We start from the raw sequence: 12,804 nt of genomic DNA on the forward strand, positions 1-12,804 counted from the left end.
CCGACTCAGGAACTGAACTGCGCTGTGCTCCATCAGTGACTGAATGCAAGTAGGAGCACTGAATCTGAACCCTGATGGGAGAAAATACGGCTGTGCAGGAAAATTATCCCCTTGCAGAAACACAGAAGAGCTCATAATACTTAAGACGTAAGTTCTAGTGAAAGCAAAGAAAATGTGTGCTCTTGAAATAGTTTCCATTTAACAGTATGTAGCATGTTTCATTCTGATATGATGTATTGTAGCATATGTATAAAGAATTTTTAAATTAACCAGATAAAACTAAGTGTATACAGTCTATACTGTATCATGAAGCAAAGCGTGAAGAAGTAGATGCATTAGTGACTTCGTGCAGCCTATGTATTTCTGCCGTCCGAACAAAGTCCTTTAAGGCAACCTCTCCCAGGAAGAGGCACTTAGAAACAAAGCACGTTTGTGGGCAATATGTTACAGACGCATCAGATTATGTCCTAGTGTTGTCACTGTGTCAACTGTGTGGATCTTTTATAGATGGGTTTTTCCTGAGCCAAAGTAATATTACTTGCGTAGCATGTGTTTAAGATGTGTGTGTTGGGGGGAATGTTTTCCACAAAAATTGTTACTGGAGGGTAGCTTCAAGAACTTCTTCCTGTCCAGTAAGATAAGTAACCTACAGTGAGTATTTTTAAAGTGTAAGTAGCTATTTATTTCCTTTGTTTTAGCTCTGCCAAAATACACCTCCTCCCCCAGGCATAACACACAGATTGAACACCTTTGCTCTGGAGGTACTCTGCCAACGTAACGGTGAGAGGTAGGCCAAGACTCTGACAGAGATTAATTACGCTGTTCCTTCAAAAAGAATTGAGCAATAAAGTGTAGTTCATTTACAAAAGTAGTACTGAAGTGGCAGAATTGAGGAGAAGCTTTGTGTGCTCACGTATAAAGAGGAAGCCCTTTCTACTGATGGTACCTGCTTTTAGTATGTTTAGCCCATTGAAAGGCAGTTTCATGAATTTGTGTTTCGTCAGGATTGTAAGGTATGGGAAAGGGCGTTGCTGATCTTTGCCCTTTGTCTAGAAGGGAAAGGTTTTCTTTCTTGGAAAAAAGTGAGTCTGAGAGAATTCGTTAAAAGCTGGCCTGCAACCAGGAATTTGCTCTTTCAAATCCTTATTTCTCCTGTTGTTTTCATGCGCATCCAGACATGAAGTGACATTTCTAGATGCTGAGGTGTATTTGGAAAATACACCAAGATACACATTCTTCTTTGTAAAAAGTAGGTTTTTGTTCTTGTATGTTAGCAGGCAGCATATTATTCATAACAAGAGTAAATTTAGTGCAAAGTGTCATCTTTTCAGAATGTAAAATAAGGAGACTGGCTCTAGAGTTAGCATAGCACTGTAACTGTCAACAAACTCAACAGGGGTGCCAACCGCTGTCAGTACAGCTTGTTTTAGATCTAACCACTGAGAGAGGAAAAAGTTGAGACTTCGTTGTCTGTTCTCTGCTTTCTAATTTGATCATAAATAAAAGTAGAAGCCTCATATTAAGGATAAGTATTAGAAATGAAAGTATTTTATCCAAAACTGGGAGGAAATAAAATATAACAATTCCTTGCCCTTTATCTTAACTATTTGCTGAAATATCATTCATCTAAAAGATTAAAAGTATTTTTAGGTGTTCTGTTTAAATACAACTTGACTGAGAGGGAAGTCGTTCTGCTTTTCACTGTGCTTTGATCTTATAACCCAAATTATACTAGCCCTTAGATCGGGTAATACCCAAATCATCTAACAGAAGCTGTAAATTTTATCATCAGTCAGTTACTGTTTGCACTTGCTTAACTGTTAATCTGATAACTAGAATGATCAGACTGGCTTCTTAAATGGAATCTTTTATGAAGAAACCTTTATGAGTAGGAACTGACTTAGTAATTGCCCGCAAATACAATTTCATTACCATCTTGTACATCGTTTACTTCCATGTATGTCTTCATTGCTTGAGTTTAGATTTGATTTAAAAAATCAACATAGAAATAGAAAACAGCTTGAGTTGGGGATGGTTTAGAGAATTTTTTTCCTCTTTTAGAAAAGATTGCATATTTACCTTCTACGACTTTGATTTTTCAGTACTGATAACTTTTTTCATTTCTTTTCTTTTTTAACAATTATATTCAGTTAGCTCATTGAGTTCATTTACTTATCACATTGGAAAATAAAAAGATAAAATATATTTGGAGACTAGAATACAATTTGAAGGCAGATTTTAGTAAAGATAATGTTCTAATTTCTAACTCTTAATAACACAGTAATTGCACATCTAAGATTATAGGGGGAAAGTCAAGAGTTGTTGGGAAGGGGATTAAATAACATTTTTGACTATTTTGAAATGCTAGAATGATAAATTTCATGAAAATATATTGCATTTCATTTTTAATCATTTTAATTGGGAGTTTCAACCAGAAACACTATAACATGTTGTTAAAAGCCTGAAAAAAGAAATAAAGCAACTCTACTCTTGAAAGGTAACAGGAACTTTCAAAACAATCCTCAAAGGCTTAGTGTTCAGATCATGGCCAAAACTGCAAAATAAGAGCAAGTATCATCCTTTTAACACTTGGGAACCTATACAGATGCCTTTGTTCCGTTGAATTAATAAGACAGTATTGCAGAAGAGAGGAAAAAAAATTGTGGTAATTGTTTTACTGTAACTGAAAAGTTGGGCTTTTTACGGTTATTATATTCCTTTTTAAATACTCTCTGAAAACTGTTACATGATTTAGATACTGTTCTGCCCATCAGAAATTAAATGAGAGAGAGAGAGAGAGAGAGAATGTAAGGGATATAGTAAATGTTACGTCATGGTATTATCCTTGATGAAAGATAGTGAAAACACTTGATAGTGAACTATCAATAGAAATTTCAACTGAAGTATAATTGCTATTATATATCAGTAGCATTGACAATAACAAAGACTCTCTTCATTCAGGCTTAGCCATCTCTAGACAGTTCTGCAATCTTAAATTAAAGGGAAGGTTACATTTGGGTGGAAAGAGAGATACCTGATGTTAATGCTGCAAAATAAACTTTTTTGGTGTAAGAGAAAGGAATTCTCAAGGTAATGCAAAGTAAAGTAATGAAGTGGTGAAGTAATATGGCGCACATGAGTTGCAGAGAGGAATTTGTGAGCAGCACAAACCCTGATATGTTTGGTTTCTTCAAAGGTATTTGCAAAGTAAATACTTATAAAATGTGTTAGTTCTTATGAAGGTGTGCAGAATAACCTCTGAGGGTGGTCTAGTAAGCTGGAAACATGCAAACTGCTTCTCATCTTATAGGCTCAGGTAGAGGCAGTTGTTTGTGTAAACGTTTTCTTGGACAAGAGTACCTGTGTCTGCATTGTTTTAAAAATGACTTCTTGGTACTACGTGTTTTCCTACTATACCTCCATAGCATCTTTTATAGGGTTAGATGTTTCATAGTGGGCTTTCTGCTGTATTATGTACTTTGAAGGTCCCAGAACACCATTTGTACCTCTGACTGGAAGACTGATGTGAAATGTTTATGGTCATAGGGCAGCCCTTAGGCTAGAACAGACTGAATATGTTAAAAGTTGTATTAGGTTTGGTGCTGTAATTCAGTGGTCTTCATGGTAGCTCTTGGTGCATGAAAAGATAAAAGTCCCCAGGAAAATTTGATTACTTTGAGGTTGTGGGGGAAAAGTAATAACTGTATGTTATCAAAACATGCTACAGTTGCTTTTTCATAGCAATTTGGTAGTTTTCAATAGTTTAATAAAGAGAAAGAGAGTGTATCTGCAAATCTTTCCTTATCCAATGTGCAGATTTTCTCCTCTAGACCCTTCTTTATCCTTCTCTGAAGTACTATTTTGTTTTTTGCATCACACTTTTCAGCCCAGTCATCTCTGTTCGTTAGGAAGAAATGATGGAGGAGATAACTGGGTGGTGTTTACGTGCCAGTGAGCTCTATATGTCTACTGCTTTCAGACCTGCTGTGGAAATTGATTGTTTAACTACCAGAAACTGGGACATGTGGACACAGTGGGCAGTCATCAGAGACTGGGTAGATGGAAAAGAAATAATGCTCAGAGGTTGTGGAAAACAATTACTAAATATGGCAAACACTTTATTGGTTGCTTTCATAGGTGTTTGTCAGCCTTGTGTGAACAGCATGGTAAGGTTTTGACTAGATTCACAACCGCTAGCTATTAGAGGATCAAATAATAGCTGTGTCCAAAACAGCATTTTTCTGCCTTCCCTCAAATATGAGATTCTGACTGTTCTGTGTATCTGACTATTGTGATTCATGTCACCTTCATTCTGTCACCCTAAAATTAAATTGTCACAAATTAATCCACTGTATCATCTATATATGTTCAGAAAGAGAAACTAATTCAGAAAGAATAACTGCAACATTACCAGGTTGAACTTACTATAAAAGCATGACTTTAGAGGCCCATGTTATTTGTATCTTGCGTGTATAGATGTATATGGAGTTGAAAGTGGGTAGCTTTAGATCTACCGTTAAAATTGATATATATATTTGCACACTTGCCTACACTAGTCTGAATCATCTGAAGGAGTTCCATCTTTAATATGAAAAAATAGGGTATTTTTCATGTCTGTTTGTATAGTATCAAATAGAAAGATAGCTGCACAGAATGTAGCTGTGCTGCGTTATGCCTTTAAAACTGCGGTAACATTGAATGCCAACATTTCAATAAGCATAAGAGACCAAGTCCTAAACAAATGAGAACACAGAATCGAAAGAAATCTCTTAAATTACCCGTTATTATACGGCATAACTGCAGATGATATTAGATGATTTGCCTTGTTATTCTAATTCAGAGGTTATTCCAGAACTTCAGTGTTCTACTGGCTAGAAAACTTATTTTCAGTCTAAACTTATTGATGTCTAGTTAATAGTTCTTTGTTCTAGCGTTAATATTACCTTTTCCCACTCCCTCTTATTTATCTTCCTGAAGCACATCTTTTCTCTATTTTAACTCTGGGAAGCTAAAGCCCACTCTGTTTCTGCAATATTTTCTTATTTTTCATTTCAGCTTTTGCATACTCTGTCTAGTGGCAGTACAGAAATACTAAAGGCATATTTTTATAGTGATTTCTTCTAATAATAGTAGTAAAATCTAGCCTTCAGTGAGGGAGAAGGGAATTTAATTCAGATTTCATTTATTAGGGTGCGTTTTCTTCTCTCCATCAAAACTCTAAATTCAGATGAATTAAAGAATGCATGAAGACAGATTGGTATAAGGCAATTGTTAGCTCATATATCCTTGAACTTAATGGTAGCCAGCATTTCCAGTAATGGGGACGAGGGAGGAGAAGGAAGCTGAGGCCTTTAAAACAAATGATAGTTACTGAAATTTGCCCATGAAAGCCATAGAAAGCACTGAATGAAACTGCAGATTTTTTTTTTTTTTTTTTGTTCATTATAGCATCCCCTACATCCTGGCCATAGAATCACAGAATCATTTAGGTTGGAAGGGACCTCTGGAGATCATGTAGTGCAACCTCCCTGCTCAAGCAGGAACCTCTAGAGCACATTGTCCAGGATCACATCCAGGCGGGTTTTGAATATCTCCAGGGAAGGAGACTCCACCCCCTCTCTGGGCAACCTGTTCCAATGCTCTGTCACTCTCACAGTGAAGAAGTTTTTTCTCAGGTTCAGGTGGAACTTCCTGTGGTTCAGTTTCTGCCCGTTGCCTCTTGTCCTGTTGCTGGGCACCACAGAGAAGAGACTGGCCCCATCCTCTTGACACTCCCCCTTCAGATACTTATACACGTTGATCAGATCACCTCTCAGTCTTCTCTTCTGCAGACTGAACAGGCCCAGCTCTTGCAGTCTTTCTTCACAGGAGAGATGCTCCAGTCCCCTCATCATCTTGGTAGCCCTCCGCTGGACTCTCTCCAGTAGCGCCATGTCTCTCTTGTCCTGGGGAGCCCAGCACTGGACACAGTACTCCAGGGGAGGCCTCCCCAGGGCTGAGGAGAGGGGCAGGATCACCTCCCTCGACCTGCTGGCAACGCTCTGCCTAATGCACCCCAGGGTACCATTGGCCTTCTTGGCCACAAGGGCACACTGCTGGCTCATGGTTAACTTGTTGTCCACCAGCACTCCCAGGTCCTTCTCGGCAGAGCTACTTTCCGCAGGTCAGCCCCCAGCCTGTACTGCTGCATGGGATTATTTCTCCCTAGGTGCAGGACCTTGCACTTGCCAGAAGCTTCCTCTCTGCCTAATTCTCCAGCCTGCCCAGGTCCCTCTGAATGGCAGCACAGTCTTCTGGTGTGTCAGCCACTCCCCCCAGTTTAGTATCACCGGCAAACTTGCTGAGGGTGCACTCTGTCCCTTCCTCCAGGTCATTGATGAATATATTGAACAAGACTGGACCCAGGACTGACCCCTGGGGGACACCACTAGCTACAGGCCTCCAACTTGACTCTGCACCACTGACCACAACCCTCTGAGCTCTGCCATCCAGCCAGTTCTTGATCCACCTCACTGTCCACTCGTCCAGCCCACACTTCCTGAGTTTACCTATGAGGATGTGATGGGAGGCGGTGTCCAAAGCCTTGCTGAAGTCCAGGTAGACAACATCCACTTCTCTGCCCTCATCTACCCAGCCACTCACTCCATCAGAGAAGGCTATCAGATTGGTCAAGCATGATTTCCCTTTGGTGAATCCATGCTGACTACTCCTGATCCCCTTCTTGTCCTCCAGATGCTTAGCGATGACCTCCAGGAGGAGCTGTTCCATCACCTTTCTAGGGATGGAGGGGAGGCTGACAGGCCTGTAGTTTCCTGGCTCCTCTTTCTTGCCCTTTTTGAAGACTGGCGTGACACTGGCTTTCTTCCAGTCCTCAGGCACCTCTCCTGATCTCCAGGACCTTTCAAAGATGATGGAGAGTGGTCTAGCAATAACATCCGCCAGCTCTCTCAGCACTCGCAGATGCATCCCATCAGGGCCCATGGATTTATGGATGTCAAGTTTGGACAAAAGATCTCTAACCTGATCCTCCTCCACCAAGGGAGAGTCTTCCTTTCTCCAGCCTTTCTCTCTTGTCCCCAGGGTCTGGAATTCCTGAGGACTGGCCTCAGCAATGAAGACCGAAGCAAAGGCAGTGTTCAATAATTCTGCCTTCTCTATATCCTTTGTTACCAGGGCACCTGCCCCATTCAGCAGCGGGCCCATATTTTCCCTAGTCTTCCTAGGGAAGACATACAAGATATCTCCCGTACAAGGCTCCTATTGGAATGAAGAATGGCCACCATCCGGGGTATGCTCCTGGGTTTCTCCTGTATAGAAAAATATATATGTGGAATGCAGCAAGGGTTGGATGGCATGTAGAAGAAGTCTGGCCCTACAAGGATTAGGGTTGTGGCTATAACGGCTGATCAGCATGAGTTGAAATCCAGGCCGAATGAAGGCTGAAGGTAAAAATTAAGAAATCTGAAGCAAATAAGGACAGAGCTTACTATTTTAGAACTAAGACTTCTTAGGAAGATTAGGGAATTTCTATCATGTAGTGAGCAGTTTGACTCTTAAGAATAGTTTTGATACAGCTGAGGTACAGTGAAGGACTAAATGCCCTTTGAAGGTCCTGTCAGTCCTAAGATTGTCCTGAAGTTAAGAATTACCAAGGTTGTCAGAGATAAAGGTGTAGCCTTTTTTCCCCAGTTTACACTCTCATGAAAAAGTATAGATTTTAATTTCCAAAATAACCACTAAGCATTGTAGTACTGATTGATGGAATAATATCTTTCAGGAATTTAATACTCTCCCCTGTATACAGTGATTTCTTTTTTAAATTGTGTATTCATATTCTGTTCTTCTGCATAAGGTCTGGTTGGAAGATATTATGTGGCTGTTGGAAGCATCCAATTATATTATTTCCGTATTGCTGTAACCTACATAACTATTCTGAAAAGCTTGATAGTCATAACAGATGATTTTTCCTCTCTTAATTATTCATCCCTTTTAGGTATTTACTACTTAGAACTTTACTCGCTGATAAAGCAGAGCAGTTTCAGTATGATGGGGAAAAAAAAATCTAAACCATCTCAGTTAAAAGAAAGCAACTGTCTCTTCTTAATAGATTATGATGAGTTTGCGTTATTGAGGGGTTGGTTTGTACCCTGGCCTGTATGTTAACTATTGACAAAGTGGAAAAATACTTAAGGAGACGAAGAAAATTCACTCAGTAATGTAAAAGCTGCTTATAAAATGTATGCTGAAGTGCTCTGTGTGACAGATGGACTAAGCAGCATCAAAGAAGGCTCCTGCTGATTCTGTTGCACAACACGTGGCTGCATTGCACAGGCTTTACCTCCTTAAGCAATTATAAGAACTAACAGCACAGAGATACAAAGGCAGTTTCATATAGCTATCTAGACATGATGAACTCACCTAATTAACGAGTACCCTTTGATTGATTAACCCTGAGAAAGGCATCTGGCATTTGAGATTAAGGTAGACCAGAAACACCTGACTGTGACAAGGATACCATCAGTGACAAGACCTTCTGGAGAGTTTGAGTAAAGGTGTTAGACTCACTGTAACTGAACAGTTTATACGTTGAGGGTTTGTTATAACCAGCCATAATCTATTGTCCTTAGCCTGTCACACGCTTTCATATACCTTCTGTTTAGCCATGCTACAGGCAAAAAGTAGTTTGTCTAGATGTAAACTTCGTCATGAGATTTTTCTAAAACCTGTCACCTGGTCTAATTTCTACCAGGGAAAATAAGGGATCAGTTTCCTATCGACTTGAATAGATTTTGTGTTAGAGCATTTTGAAAACTTCCAACAAATAGAATTTTTTTTTCTTAATCATCTCCCTCCTCACCATGAGGAGGAAATGCATTAGGATGTCAGGATTCATATACAGACATATCTGTGCTAAGCCAGCCCTGTGGTGGTCACTGTACAGATTTGTACCTTCTTTACTGATATTTTTTTTTTTTCCTTGTAACCCCTGAAACACTATTTTCACTCAACATCTCACATTAACGTGTTTCCTCAGTGTTTGGAGTAAATCAGTATTTGTCATGAAGCCCTACACTAACTGTAGGCTTGCAGTAGCTTTTTGATAGCAAGCACCATCCATTCTTCTGTCATGTCAATGGGAGAAGATAGGAGCTTTCTGATCTTCTGAAGGGCAGGGGCAGAACCTTATGTGCACCGTGTTAGTCCACGATGCAAAGCCCTGTTGCTTACAGCTCCTACTTGCATGCTATCTATGTATACGCATTAAAATTTCATTGGTATCAGTAGAAATACTTCATGCAAAATAAATTCAGAAACGTGTCTCTTATTATGTGTGCACATTCAATGAAAGATGCTTCTTGTTAATTGAACAGTAGAAATAATGGCACTAATTACTCCGGATTCAAATGGTCCACTGTGACAGCTACTAGCTAGATTTATATACAGAAGTTGAAAGTCTTCACTTCCAGGAGGCACAGGCAAACAGAAGCAAGCAGAGTTTGCTTTTCCAGCCTTCTTCCTGGCTGTGGCCTGGACCCAGGCCCAAATGACAGCAGTGCTTGGGTGATCTGACTGCTGAGCTCATGATGGGGGGCTCCTCCTGCTGTGCTGTACTGGGGTTTGGGCAGCCCTGAGAGTAGGGATGGCGTTGGCAGGGTCCTGCAGAGGAATCGCCTCTGGGGTGGCGGGCGTTTGGGAGAAGGGGATATGGAGCAAAGTGGTGAAAGAGGAAAGGTTATACCTTCTCAGATTGAAGTCTTTGGAAATTCGCATGTTGTTTTTTTTTTTTTTCCACTACACTTTCTTTTCACTTAAAATAAAGGCAATGAAAAGTAGCTAAGAAGTAATGTGTAGAGAAATAATAAGTATTAAAAAGAGTTGGCAGAAAGCTGAAATGTGGAACCAGAAGTTGAATACAGTATGCTAATGGGCGCTTCATTTTTTTCAAAAATCTGGTCTTGAAATCTTCACCCAAATGAGCATCCTTGTCTTCCCTAAGAGCACTACTAGATCATTCACAGATCTAACAAAATCTGATTAGATTTTTGTAGCAGAAAAATTTCAATGTTTGTGTTCAGGATAGAGGGTGTCTGTGTATGTGGTTGCAGATATGTATGCATGCAGTAGGGTGCATGTATACAAAGTAGACTTATACTTTGTCTTTGCTGCAAAAGACTAAGTTTAATTCATTTTGATAAGTATTGCTTTTCCCTATTAAAGAGGATTGTACTCCACTGAAAAAGGATTAAACAATATCTCATTGTTAAAGAGAGTAGCTGAGAATGTCCATAATTAAAAACAAGCACAAATAAGTGTGGTCTAAATCCAAGTAAATGGCACATGCACAAACCGCGTTGCCTGTATTTTTAATTTAGAAACTTTAAGCCTTTTGTCAAGGTATTTTGATATCTCTCGTGTCATGTGTAAGCATGGATGAAAATATATATTCACTTGATAGCCATTTCATGTAACTAACAGAGCAAATCATATTTTTTAAATAGATATGGATGTATATCACTGTTTCTAAAAATCTTTTTTCCTTTTCTATCGGAAACTAGAGATGTACTAGTATGGCATTGGATAAATTTTGCCAACTACAGTGTCTGAATGACTGAACCAGCTGGAATACCTATAATAAATACTATATCTCTTGCAGTGATTGGCTGTGTAGGTTAAACCTAAGATGAAGAAATGAACTTTTTACATTTTATACCATAAAACCTCACAGACAGGTTTCTATTCTCAGATGGTGATAACGTGATTTTTCTGGCAGGTTGTATTGGCATACAGTTGTCTCTGAGGAACTCTTGACAGGCAGTTCAAAAATGTTTTTCAGAAATTAATCTTTGCTCAAAGTTTTGTACAACAGTGGTCAAACTTCCTGATTCAAGGTGCTATCCCAGGACAGTGTCTGTTACAGTACTGTGTTGCAAAGTTAATTACTGCAGGCTTAGTAATTAATATTTATTTAAAAAAATAATTGAAATTTGAAAGACAAATGTTGGCTGTGTTAGAAGTCCTACATGAGGTAAAGAGTACTGACTTAGTATTTTGTTACACAGTATTTTCAATTTTTTCTTCACTTTACCTGCATCTCATTAACCGTGGCAAAACCAGAAGTGTGTGTGTACGACCATATGGAATTCTCCTTTTGTTGTGTTTCTGGAAGCCTGCCTCCCATGCACGCACATCCCGAAAGGTTGGTGAAGGTCTTCCAATCAATCACTCTGTGTAAATACTTATTAGTTATGGACCTTGCAGGAAAGCCTACTGAGGCCTATTGTCTTTTCAGTGAGAGACAGTTTTGCCTGCTCATCTGTTTTATTGGCCTGCAGTGCTAACCTCATGCCAAAATTGTTATTGCTGTATAAATTAATGAGAACATGTTATTGCCTCAGCTTCTCAAAGCTGCATAATTGCAAGCACTAGAGACATAACTGAAATAACACTTAAAAAAAATTAGTAGTTTTCTGCAAATCTTTCATGACAGTGCTATTCAGAATAATTTCTGAAAACAGTAAAAGCTTGTAGCAAGCTTAGCTTTCTGCAGCTTAGCTGATAGAATTAACTTTTTTTTTCTTTCTTTCTTTCTTGCCTGGCTATGCAGACTAGTAGATTACATACAGATATACAGGTTGATAAAGGAACTACCAAAGTTCTCTGAAGTCATTGGAAGCACTTCTGATTAGAAGAAGGTCATCAAAAATGTCAGCTGTCTTATAGCGTTGTTTGTTTGTTTGGTCGTCCTATCCCCCTCTTCCCACCTTGGAGCCTACTGAAGGAACCGAGTTTCGTGCTTCACCGTGTCCTTGTTACTCATTAACCTTTTCCCCCCTGCTGTTTCACCCACTTAGCTTCCACTTTTGATGCCATCAGTTTCTTTGTGACATGACAAACAACAAGGAGAGTTTAAATCACTCTTATTGAAGTTTCTCTGCAAAGCATAAAAGCATCCATTCTCTGTTCTGGCCTTGCAAAGATTATTCGTACAGTTGGAGTGTGTGAATAGCCAAGTAATTGTTGAAATCTTTTGGACTGCTCAAACGTCCTGAAAAGTAAGCATCATTGTGAAAGTCTGTATAGTACCAGGGACGTGGTGGTGGTTGCTGAAGGTCAGAATGGAACTGCTTCATGTTCTTCGATAATGCACACCCTTGATACGGTTCAAGAAATCAATACAGGAGTTGCTCTTGAGAAAAGAGCAGGTCAGAAAGTCAGACAATAGTTTGGCCAGCTTCAGAATCAGACCACTGAGTATGTAGCTTTTGCTAAACTATAGGTAAGAAGGATGTCAGCAAAGGTGGGTGTCCAAAGCTCTGGTCAGCATCATTTGGGGGGGGGTTTGTGGTTTGATTAGTTGGCAACTTCGCTATGGCTGAAAAAGGAAAAAAGTTACAGGGAAAGTTACTGCTAGCTCTTGTCTGAGTATCTGTAACTGGTAAATGAATGACAAAGCGCAGCTTCTGCCACCACCTTCTTTAAGACTATAATGATGTAGAAATCAGAAATATACTAATTAAAAAAAAATTCTCTTTTAATTTAAAAGATTTTTTTCCACTGGAAAACTAATTCAGTTAGAAGGTGGGGAATGCTAGAGCACCCATCTAGAATGCAGTGGGGCTAGAATCCTGTAATGATAATAAACTTCTTCCCTACTTCTGGGATTTGCACTCCCAAATTTTGTGAAGGCATGTGTATAAAGCATGATGCCTGATTCATATTGATCTATGCCAAATCAGAAACCAAAGAAAAGCTCCGCAAAAATAACAACACAACCCAGGATGTTTTTTCACTCTCTGAGGAATC

General features: G+C 39.3%; 1 long non-coding RNA gene across 1 annotated transcript in view; it reads left to right on the plus strand.

Moving 5' to 3' along the window:
- Positions 1-714: 714 nt before the first annotated feature.
- Positions 715-12,804, plus strand: part of LOC104145399 (uncharacterized) — a 28,493-nt gene continuing 16,403 nt past the window's right edge. Inside the window, exon 1 of the long non-coding RNA XR_694317.2 lies at positions 715-787. This is a non-coding gene — a long non-coding RNA (uncharacterized lncRNA). The remainder of the gene's footprint in view (positions 788-12,804) is intronic.

Source organism: Struthio camelus, chromosome 6, assembly GCF_040807025.1.
Source record: "Struthio camelus isolate bStrCam1 chromosome 6, bStrCam1.hap1, whole genome shotgun sequence".
Taxonomy (NCBI): domain Eukaryota; kingdom Metazoa; phylum Chordata; class Aves; order Struthioniformes; family Struthionidae; genus Struthio; species Struthio camelus.